This window comes from Panthera tigris, chromosome A1, assembly GCF_018350195.1.
Source record: "Panthera tigris isolate Pti1 chromosome A1, P.tigris_Pti1_mat1.1, whole genome shotgun sequence".
NCBI lineage: Eukaryota > Metazoa > Chordata > Mammalia > Carnivora > Felidae > Panthera > Panthera tigris.
Window position 1 is genome coordinate 23,045,450 of NC_056660.1, and position 12,214 is coordinate 23,057,663.

At 42.1% G+C, this 12,214-nt stretch overlaps 1 long non-coding RNA gene across 1 annotated transcript; it reads right to left on the reverse strand.

Annotated features, from left to right (window-relative positions):
* Nucleotides 1-3,960: 3,960 nt before the first annotated feature.
* Nucleotides 3,961-10,992, reverse strand: LOC122230957. Its single transcript, XR_006208006.1, has 3 exons — nucleotides 10,882-10,992; nucleotides 7,339-7,440; nucleotides 3,961-4,282 (listed from the first exon to the last, which is right to left on the reverse strand). It is a non-coding gene; the product is annotated as an uncharacterized LOC122230957 (long non-coding RNA).
* Between the last annotated feature and the right edge of the window lie 1,222 nt (nucleotides 10,993-12,214).

Below are 12,214 nucleotides of genomic sequence, written 5' to 3' on the forward strand. Positions count from 1 at the left end.
CAAGGTGTCAGTAGGGTTACGTTACTTCTGGAGGGTCTGGGAGAGAATCCATTTCCTCGCTGTTTCCAGCTCCTAGAAGCTGCCTGCATTCCTTGGCTTGTGGACCCTTCCTCTGTTTCAAAGGCCAGCTATGCAGCATCTCCCTGACCCTTCTTCTAAGGTCACATCTCACATAGAGAGCTATCTAATCCAGATAGGAAAGGTTCTGTTTTTAAGGATGTGTGATCAGATTGGGTCCACCTGAAAATCCAGGATAAACTTCCCATCTCAAAGTATTTAACTTTGATCACAGCTGCAAAATCTCTTTTGTTAATACATAAAGTAACATTTCATAGTTTCTGGGATTAGGATATAGACATTTGTGGGGGCATGATTCTGCCTAATACACATGTCGGTTACGAAAGTTTTCACTTGTGGTTTATTGAGAAGTGTAGTTGGAAGACCTATTCCTGATGCACTTGGATGTTATGGGAGAAAGAAAATTTATAAGGATTGTGGCATGGGGCCTCTTCTTTTGATGGCATTGGTAGCTTTGTAAACAGAGTCACAGACACATTTAAGCGATGTTCTGCTAGCCAGTGTAGCTACCATACAGACTGTGCTGAAAAATCAACGTCAGGGTTTAATTTTAAGGATGGTAGGAGTGTAAAGCTTTATATGCAACACTGCAACAGGTCTCCTATGTCAATGTTAGGACCCTGATAAGAAAAGATGGGGATTTTGAGGCAAGCAATAGGTAACCTTAAACTCCAGTTGCTCTGGATCCTTATTTGGCAGAAGCATCTCCTTTGCCCTTTACAAAGGAACCCCACCCCCACCCCAGTGGCCTGGGTCCCATGCAAAGCCTCATGTGAAGTGGGTAACTTCTTTGCTCCCACCCTCCCTCGTTACCTAATTAGGCCAATAACCAGATTCAGGTCTCTGCTCAGCCTGAAGAGGGAAGTATGGGTCTGGCTTCAGGAAGAAATGGTTCTCACAAAGGAATCACAGAATCTGGCTAAAAGAACCTAGAGAAACTGGGGAAACACATGTGGGGGCACATCTTGAGAATGTTGGTTCTGTGAGGGGAGGAATGTAAGACTAGATAGGGGAGAGTTCATTGACAGAGAGGCACCCAAACCCAGGACTCAGAGTTCCAAAGGACACCTGGTGCTTGTCTTCATAGCTTGCTGGAAGGGCTCCTGGAGACCTGAATTAGGCATTGGATTCTGGTAAATAATGTGGAGATACTATGGCTTCCTTAAATGAGAAAGTGGTCTCTTTGAGGTTTTGAGAATGGATGGACCATGTTTGACTTGAGAAGCTACTTTGTGACTGTGTCCCTCACTAAGCTTTATATCTCTGCTTATTTAAGTTTAAAGTGGTTTCTGGATTAGTGAACTTGAGGCATGGGACAAAACAGAGCTTCATTTAATTGCTGACTCATTTATTCAACACTCACTGAAAACCTTTTAAATGTCCACCGGTATGTAAAGGTGCCGATGACACAAAGAAGATCCTTTGCGTCAGGAATAACTAATCTGGTATGGAAGACCTATATCTAGGGAGAAAGATCATCGTCTACTCTCAAGGTCATGTCACTGTAAATCCTTTGGACATTTGTGTTATGGCATATGAATTCCAGTGTCATGGTCCTATAATTGCTGCTTTTCTGACATGACAAAATAATACAATCTTATGCTAGATGCAGAAATAAGCACGTACACTTGAATGAATTTAAATACTTTGTAGCTTTTGATTTGAAAAAAGACTCAAGAGGAAAAAAAAAAATTTAGATACTTGTTTCTTAAATATATTTGTATAATTTCTCTATCTTTTGAGATTGTTATTTGAAGGCTACCGAATTGTTTTTCAGGAGTCTGAAAAAGCACACATCATTTTGGTGAATTTCTAATTTAAATAAATGTAAGCTTAGAGGGATATGCTTTAAGCAAAAATCTCATTAATTTTTCATATTCTCCATTGTGAAATTAACAAAAAGGCTTATGAATGAGGGGCAGAGGAAGAAAGATGAATTTCTGTCTTATTTCATCTGCCACTCAGACGTTATAATTTTTTAAGCAAGGAGAACCAGTTAGTTTTTGATAATTTAAATTCTCCATATAATTAATAGATAGTTTTGCTGGTCCATCAACTTCATCATTTTTTCCTAATCTTTTGTGACTTGCAGTTCTGAGTTAGCACTGCTGTGATAGTTGAGTGAGATGATTAATCTGTAAAACATACTCGTTTTGATGATTTTTATTCCAATTAAAATTTTAGAATATTATTAAAAAGATGAATGCCAACTAAATTGTTTTGGAACAATTCATGGAAACTATTATGGCAGATAAAGGGTGATCTATAAATATTTGCATGACTATTGCAGAAAAAGCAAATTTATAATGTGGCAAAGCAGCCTTTCCTTTCCTCAACAATTTCATTCTATTCCGTTGCATGAAAGGAATGCTTGTTGATTGATGCCATGTAATTTAATAGAAAATGCTGCAGTGGGAGTGCTGAGTTCTGGCATCTGTTCCTGGATGAGCTTTGGTTTTGTTTTGCAAGTAATATTAAGAACTTATTGCTTTTTTTCTATTGTAAAAATGGTATGTTGTATATTCACAAAATATGAAGGTTATTTGTAATTCCACTACCAAGAAAAAACAATTGTTAATATTTTAGGAATCTATTATTGTAGTCTTTATGTATGTGACCATTTTGTCAAGTGGATTTACCTCAGTAGGATACCATCAGGAAAAGGCATTATTTTTCCCCCAGGGCTTTCAAACTGTTACTTCTTCCTTCTCTTTGACAATATCACTGGCATTCTTCATGTTCTTTTTATTTTTTTTTAATTTTTAAAATTTTCTCTCTTTCTCTCATCACATTGGCTGGGGAGGAAGCATTTATACCACCGAAATTGGCAAATGCTGCAAATCCAGACCTTGCCCTACCCCCTCTGCTCCCACAATTGTTTCAGACCACCCGGTTTAAGCCATTCAGTGCGTGACATTCCCATAGTCCCAGGGGTTGGTTCAGAGGTTGCCTAATCAACGTGACCCTTAGAAAATTTACTAGAGTTCCAGGACATAGGAAAACCCATTCTCTTTCTCTCTTTTCTCTCTCTCTCTCTCTCTTGCCCTTTCTCTCTCTCTCTCATGGATGATGAAGAATATGGATATAAAGACTGGAATTCCTGGCATCATTGTGTCCTATTGTGAAGCTATCTTGAAGTTCACACACGAGATAACCATAAAGAGAAGTGCAGAGATATTGAGCTGGAGTCTTGAACAAATCATGCCTAAGAAATGTGCCAGCTTTGAGTTGTAAGTTATGTGAGCCAATAAGTCTTGTTCAATGTGTGAGCCAGTTTAAGTTGAGTTTTCTGTTTCTAGCTACTGAGAACATTCTAACTGGTGCACGAGTGATTTTTAGAGATGCTAGTTGGAGACTATGCTCATTTCCTCTTGCTGAACTGTCCCTCAGCTCAGTAGAATCACATGCTTTGTGGCATTCCAGAGTTATTTTATGGAAATGAAGACCCAATTTCAGAACAAATTCACAGACATTTGAAGCATATGAATTTTACATTAAGTTTCTGCAATAGTCTTTGAAATGCAAGCCTCAGGACGTGATGAATTCTTTGGCTTAGTTTGGAGGGGATTTGATGATGCTGAGGGATAATTAAGACTTTCAAGGTGATACAGAATCTCTGTAATGCTAAAAGTCAGTAATTAATTCTAGAACTATTACGAAATTCATATAGCTAAAGTTTGGGTAACATTCTTTTCTGCCTAACTTTATGAAAATATATTTTTCATGCAAGTGTTTAAATACAAGTTAAATACAAATTGACATACCAGTTAAGAGCTGCTATCTATGAGGTAAATCCTGAGTCCAAATTTAGAAATGAGTATTGAATATGTTATGGAACCTGGTCTGGATCAGCCGGCGGAAGAACCAAGCGGCACTTGGAGATCTTGGAAGGCAGGAGGTTTATTTCACACCAGCAGGCTCAGAGGAGATCATTCTCCAGAGGTCTGATCCCTGAACTTAAGCATGGGTGACAATTTATAGTCTGTTACTTCCACATTAGTGGCGATTTGGTGCACGCGGCAAGCAGAGCAGGAAGAAGAACCCGGCAGGAGAGTCTTTGGGCAGGAACAGGAATTCCCAGATCAGTCCCGTCGGCCATTTTATCACATAATTTTTTCCTATCAGATAGATCTCAACTGTTTTGAGACCAGTTTATTTTTGTTATTTCTCCTTGTTTCATCAACTTGATCAATATTATGATGACCTTTGGACAAATAAAATTGATAAAACCTTTGGTGTGTGTTGCTTTTGTATTCATGCTTTAATCCACCCATCACCATTGTTATTGATGAGGAGCATGGGACAGGCTGGCACAACCTCCCCTCCTCCCCATGTGGAATACATGCGATATTCCTTGGACACTCCTGGCTACCCAAGAACAAAGGAAAGGGGTTAAGTGCTTGGCATGGTGATGTGGGAAACTAAGGCAAATAAAAAACTAAATACCCTTACTGCCTACGGCCCACTGACAAGTAGGAGCTCAGCTGCCTCAATGATGACACTTTGCTAGGGACAAAAGAGAACCTTGGTGTGATATTGTCCCAACCTGCAGGATCCAGTAAATCTACCTCCTTTATCTCAACTGCCTTAGGATGTATGCTGGCAGTCTTGCTCCAAGCTTATGGCCCCCCCATAGGCGTCTGAAGGGTCTCTTGACTGAAGTTTTATTCAACAGTAATAAATGGTGTTTCCCTAGCAACAGTAAGCCCCTCAGGGTCCTAGAAACCTTGCTTCCAAAATTCCTTGGAGATTTGCTGTATCCCTGACCCCCTCCCAACCTGAGAGTATATAATGAGTTACCCATCAAGACCCCATGCAGCTTTTCCTGCCCATGGGTCCTGTCCCCATACTTTAATAAAATCTCCTTTTGCATCAAAGATGTCTTCAAGAATTCTTTCTTGGCTGTCAGCTCTGGACCCCAAGAAACTCCCATCACCCCAGAACTTCATCAGTTATCATTAAAAAATTCTTGGAGCTGCAGATATATGGTTTTCTCATTAGGTGGCCTATTCTTTTTTTTTTTTTTTTTTAATTTTTTAAAATTTTTTTTTTTTTTAACGTTTATTTACTTTTGAGACAGAGAGAGACAGAGCATGAACGGGGGAGGGTCAGAGAGAGAGAGGGAGACACAGAATCCGAAACAGGCTCCAGGCTCTGAGCTGTCAGCACAGAGCCCAACACGGGGCTCGAACTCACGAACTGTGAGATCATGACCTGAGCCGAAGTCGGACGCTCAACCGACTGAGCCACCCAGGCGCCCCTAGGTGGCCTATTCTTAAAAACTCTTGAATGTTCCTATATTAAAATATTTGTGTTTGTGTATGTGTAGCTCAAATAATGCTTCTCTCTTACTTTTATTCGTTGGTCCCAGTTAATTTCTCTTTGAATACATCTAATACAGGAAATATTAAAGATAGCTGTGTGTCATCATTTCCTGGTCCTTCTAAGTTTCTTTTCCCAGGTAAAGTTTCCCAATTTTTATCCCTTACTACTTTTATGACATACATTTCAGTTTCACCCAACCGGGTGAGGTCATTCTTAAAAAGAATATCTTAATCATAGGAAGAGACTGAAGAAGTAGGCAATGATAGAATCATTGCTACTAAATTACTGGGCAAACCTAATGAGATTCCTGTAATTAGAAATATTGTTTGGAAAGTTATAATAACCAAGTTGGTTGTTCATGGAATGATTTTTAAGAACTATTCCTTAGAAAGGAATAAAGAGCAGAGTTTTGCTATGTCACTTCTCATCATAATTTAAAACTTCATTTTGTTCAAATTATTCTTAGAATTTGCATTTGTTTTCTAGTTGAAATTCCTAAATGGTGTTATCTGTTGATTTTCAAACACCTGTGTTGCGAAAGATCCTAAAACAAGGTCATTTGTTGAGTCAGAGTATTCTTCTAAAAAGGCTACCTCAAAGAGCAGTGTTTGTCATTCAGATTTTGCCCTTTCTTGGGTCAGAACCTTGATCACAGTGAGGAGCTCAGTTCCTGGCCTAAAAACCCTATGTGTGATATTTTTCAGGCTAGACCACAGGCAATTACAAAGGCTTTATCTAGGAGGCTTTGGGAAGGAAAATTACCCTTTGTGATGTTTAATTTTGTGTGTCAACCCGACTGGACCATGGGCTGCCCAGAGATATCAGATTAAACATTATTTCTAGATACATCAGCAAAGATGGTTCTGGGAGAAATTAGCATTTGAATTGGTAGAGTGAGTAAAGCAGATGGCCCTCCCCATGTGGGTGGGCAACATCCAATCCCTTGAGGGTGTGAATAAAACTTGGAGGCAGAAGAAGGTTGAATTCTCTCTCTGCTTGATTGGTTGGATTTCCACATCAATCCTTCCCTGCCTTGGGCTCCCGGTTGGACTGGGATCTACTCCATGGGTTCTCCAGCTCTCAGACCTTCAACTTACACCACTGGCCTACCTAGGACTCTAGCTTGCACACAGCAGACAGTGGGACTTTTCAGCCTTCAAAATCACATGAGCCAGTACCTTAAAATAAATCTCTTTATGTAAATATGTATAAACACATTTTTTTTTTTTTTTTTTTTTTTTTTTTGCTATGCATTGCTGTGTAGTGAGCACATCCATTCTGTTCTGTTTCCCTGGAGAATCCCGACTGATATACCCTTCCCACATAGACTTGATGTACAGCCAGTGCACTGCAGTCTGTGAAGGGAGTTACGGTCAGGACTCAGGGCCTCTTGGCCAGCCATGCTGTTACGCAGGCCTGCATTCCGAGGCCAGGACTTGCATTTGGAGGTCTTCTAATCGGGAAACCTTGAAGATACTGTCCTCTGCCCTCAGATTCAATACCCTGTTCTTTTCAACTTCCAGCCCTCCCCTCTCCTGTGAACTCCAGGTCCATTAAACTGCAGAAGACTTTTGTTCTGGGCTCCCCAGGCAGTGAGATGCCCCACCCCCACTCCACATCTGTGCTGATTCGCCAGTCTCTCCAACTAGAGCACTGTTCTGTGGGGGAGAATGGAATGGGAGAGTTGGCTGCTTCCTGCAGGTTAGCCTCTTGCTTTTGCTATCACAGTGAGTGATTAAAGGCTTCACTCTTATTTCATTTTGGCTTGTTGTTTTTAATTTGCTACTCAGACAGCTCAGCTCTCCCCTGCTCTCCTCCTGCTCAGCAGAGACAGCTTCCGACAACATGGTTCACATCAGCAAAAGCATTTACCATAAAATTGGATATATCTCAGGTAATGTTAATTAAAAAAGCCAACACTTGTCGAACACTTACAGCATACCAGACACGATGCCAAGCCCTTTATGGATGCGATTGATTGCGGTGTTACTCTAAGTGTGGTCCTCAGACTGGTGATGATTGATAAAAGCTTGTAACCTGTTTAACACGAGGGAAGTGGGAACTGGGTATTTGTGTTTAGCAGTTTGCCTTTGTCATTGCTATATGGTGGCTATTTTTATTGTGTTTTTAAGAGTATTAGTCCACATCAGACTGAAAATTTTAGAAATATGTTCTTTCACCCAGGGTGGATGGAGAAGTATTGTGCTATCTCACCTAATCCTTATAATGATCTTTAAAAAAATTTTTTTAAAATGTTTATTTACTTTTGAGAGAGAGAGAGAGAGAGCATGAGCAGGGGAGGGGCAGAGAGAGATAGGAAGACACAGAAACTGAAACGGGCTCCAGGCTCTGAGCTGTCAGCACAGAGCCTGATGTGGGGCTCGGGATCATCGAGATCATGACCTAGGCCAAAGTCGGACTGTTAATCAACTGAGCCACCCAGGGTGCCCCTATAATGACCTTTTGAAGTAGATGTTACTATTACCCTTTATTTACTGATGAGTAATCCAAGCACCGAGTGGTTAAGTAATTTGCTCAGAATCATAAATGTATGCTAAGTGTGGCAATGCTGAGAGTGTGTCAAGACAGTTTAGTACACAGCTGCTGGGCTGAACTCTTATGCTAGGGCTAGGTTCACTTCTTTTGATCATTAATATCTTGTGCCACCATATTTGTGGTCTAACAAGGACCCTCATAAGCCATTTGGATAGAATATCTGCAATTGTGTTTGTCCCGGCAAATTCAGAGTATACCTCTGCCGTAGACACATCACCTTCGTCACACGATGAGATGATGCTCTAGGCTGTCTGGATAAAGAGAAGGTCTGAGTCTTCACAGAAAACCTGTCAGGTGGTCAATTATTTCCTTGTGTTGGGTATAGTAGTTTCCGAAATTCAATTCTTGTTGGAATCGATGGTCACCCAAAGCAATTTGCATATCTGTGGCACCAATTTCCAGATACGTAATTCCATTTATTTGCTGCTCTGGGATTCTGCCTTGGCATCACCACAGCTCTGTATGTTTCCTGTAGGCATCTCAGGCATGGAAATAAAACTGTGTGAATCCAAGTACTTCCTAACCCTGATGAGGCATACATGACTGCATGTGAAGAGCTAAGCTGGGTCAAATCCTTCTCTCATTATCTTATTTGTGATTCCTTGGGCAAAAAGGTAGATTGGGGGGAAAAACCCCAAAGCTTCATGAGAAATCCTTGGTATGGAGATGAGGGATGATTCCAATACATTTCTTTGGCGGAAGAGTAAGAAACGGAGGTCATTGGAGGTAACTCACAGAAAAGGTAGTAATGGTTGTAAGGGGGGTGACTCTGGGAAGGAGGCTTTGGCCTGGGGAGGGGAAGTATGAAATTCCTGCTTTTTACTATTCAGGTGATCCCCGATTTATGATGCTTTGACTTAGTTTTTTTTTTTTTTTTTAATATTTATTTATTTTTGAGAGAAAGAGAGCATGAGCTCCGGAGGGGCAGGGAGAGACAGACAGGGACTGAGGCTCTGAAGTGGCCTCTGTGCCGACAGCAGAGAGCCTGATGCGGGGCTCAGACTCACAGACCATGAAATCATGACCTGAGCCAAAGTTGGATGCTCAACCGACTGAGCCACCCAGGGGCCCTTAGACTTAGGCTTTTGTTTAGGCCTCGATTTTTGACTTAACAATGGGACAAAAGTGATATGCATTGAGTAGAGGTTATACTTCGAATTTTGAATTTTGATATTTTCTTGGGCCAGCGTTACGCCGAGCGATCCTGTCTTGTGATGCTGGGCAGCGGCAGCTCCCAGTCAGCCCTGCCATCACCAGGGTGAACCACTGATACACTTACAAGCGTTCTGCACCCAGGCAACCATTCTGTTTGCCACTTTCAGTATAGTACTCAATCAGTGCCATGAGATATTCAATACTTTATTACAACATAGGCTTTGCATCAGATGATTTTGCCAAATTGTGGGCAATGTTCTGAGCACGTTGAAGTTCGGCTAGGCTAAGCTGTGATGTTTGGTAGGTTACGTGCATAAATGTGTTTTCAATTTATGACAGTTTCCATTTACAATGGGTTTATCAGGTTATAACCCATTGTAAGTCCAGGAAGATCTGGACACTCTTCTCTACTTGAGTTTTTTTAAACTACATGTATGTGTTCCTTTGAGCAGTTAAAGACCTATCCCAGCCCAGGTTTTGTGTCCCATCCCCTTCGGCCAACTCTTGAATTTGGCTGCAACGCAGTGGAATTTACTGCAAGTTCTTACTTGCTTCTGCTAAAGGCATCTTGCTCCAAGCTTAGCTTTTCTTTTTTTTTTCCTTTCTACTTCAGAGGCCTTTAAAATTGTAGGAGCCCTCTTGGTCCATGCATAGGAGCAACTAGAAAGTAAAGATGCATACAGACCCCTAGGACAGTCTTTGAAGGAAGAGGTATGGGGTCTGTGGCTCCAACTTCAGCCTCCCACTCTTTAGGATGGTAATTCTGGGAGGATCTGAACACTTGTCAGAGGTTCCCAACAAAACAGAGCTCCCATTGCCTTCAGAGGCAGGCTGGATAACATACTCTTAGCTTGAATTTTTCACTTTGTCATAATCCATCTCCCCACCACCATCCCCACTCCATTTCTGCTTCCTGGGATCGCCTCCCAAATAAACTACCCACAGTGAGTCCTTGTTTCAGGCTCTGCTGTTAGTAGAAACCTAGCTATGATAGGTCCTCAGGTGAAAACTAGGACTCCTGAAATGAGATTTGTACTCAGGTTTCTGGACCCTGCTTTCCACAGTGCAGCTGGGTCACTCGTGGGCCCTGGGAGCTGCAGCTGTGGGGGCAGTCACGCCCGAATGTAGACTGCAGAATGATCCTACTCTGAGCAATCCATTAAACCATTACAGAAATGTACCATGGGGAAGGTTCATGGCTGAGGGAGGGGGCCAGCGATGCCATAAGGGAGACTGTAAATGACTTTTTGGGCAGCCAAAGAAATGTCATAGAGGAAAGAAGGGAGATAGAAGTGAGAAGAGATAAGAAGTTGGCATCACACAGAGAAACGGAAATGCTGTCTCTCTCTTTTCTCCTGTCAGGAAGGCTAAGAGGTGTGAGCTGCAGATTGCAAAATAATTCAGGGAGCCAAGGACACTGCCAACTTGATTTAGATGTTGGAACTGTCTCTTGATTTTTGGAAGCCTGGGGAAGATGACCGAATAGAAACACCACTTGCTTCTGCCATGTAGGTGTGCTAAAGAATATCCACCGCCTGGAATTTTGGCAGGTCTGAGAATTCTGCAACTGGGGTGACTGCTGGATTTCTAGTTTCCAGTTTGGTTCTTACCTGGCTGTGAATGGCCGCTGGCTTCCATTCACCCTTGCAATACTGCACCCACCCTCTTTTCTGTAAGCTGCCGTGGTTCTTGTTATTTACATCCAAAGTTCCTGGCTGTTTTGTGGCCCCTCCCCACCAGACCCGAGTGTACCTGGGAATCACTTACCTCATTCATCCACTCTCCTTTGGTCCCATACATGGGGCTTGGGGGTGTTCCCTTCCTCAGTCTGATCCTTTTGACTGAAGCTTCCTCTCCTTTGTTTACCAGCTGATTACATTTTCTTGTTTGTTGTTGTCCACTTTCTCTTACACACCCGTGAGTACATCTAATAGACCTTCTTGTGTGATGTCATCAGTTAAGTAGAGCAACAGTAATAGTCCCCCAGCTTGTAGATGCCAAAACCACCACTAGGAGGTAAGTTGTGATTCATTTCCAATAACTTAAGTGCCCACCTTAGAGGGCAGGGCGATTACTATGAAATTCTTAAGACCTGCTTGGCGTGCGGGTATCCACAGCCAGTGCGGGGCACTGCAGCTCCCCAGTGAGACCCACTTCTCCCCACCTGCACCTGGCCTTCTTGATGAACGGAGACGTGAGTGGAGAGCTCTTTGGCTTGGGGCTTTCAGGGTCTCATGGATGTATCTCCAAAAGCAGGGTCTCTGAAACCACTTGTTTTCTTGGGCTAGATTTCAGTAAGTATCAAGAGTTGAAACAAATTTTGCCATTTTTATAACTTAAAAGGCAAATAACCTGCTCATATTTCTGAATTCTGTTCTAAACCTCTGACCCCTGAAGCAGGAATGCATGTTTATGCCTTATAACAAAAACTGATAATGCCCCAAATGGATGTAGACTCTTTTCTCTCTCTCTTTTTAAAGTTTATTTATTTAAGAGAGAGAGAGAGAGAGTGGGTGAGGAGCAGAGAGAGAGGGAGAGAGAATCCCAAGCAGGCTCTGTGCTGTCAGTGTAGAGCCCAATGCGGGCCTTGAACTCACCAACCCATGAGATCATGACCTAAGCTGAGACCAAGAGCTGGACACCTAACTGACTGAGCCACCCAGGCACCCCACTTTTTTCTCTTAATTCTTAAATTTTAAAATAAAAGCAATAACTGCTGGTATACGAAAAATTAGAGGGGTACTAGAAAGAAGGGGCATTCTGTAATTGTTAAAAAGATGCTGGGGTGCCTGGGTGGCTCAGTTGGTTAGGCATCCAACTCTTGATTTCGGCTCAGGCCCTGTTCTCACATCACAGTCCCCGAGTTTGAGCCCCACATTGGGCTCTGTGCTGACAGTGCAGAGCCTGCTTGGGATTCTCTCTCTCCCTCTTTCTCTGCCCCTCCTCTGCTCTCTCTCAAAAAAAAACCAAACCAAATCAAACAAAACAAAAAAACCCTAAAAAATAACAACAACAACAAAAAAGGTGCTGGGCCAAACTGCCTGAGTCAGGATCTTGTTATGACCTTGGGCTTTCTGAGGCTACTGATCCTTATCTGAAA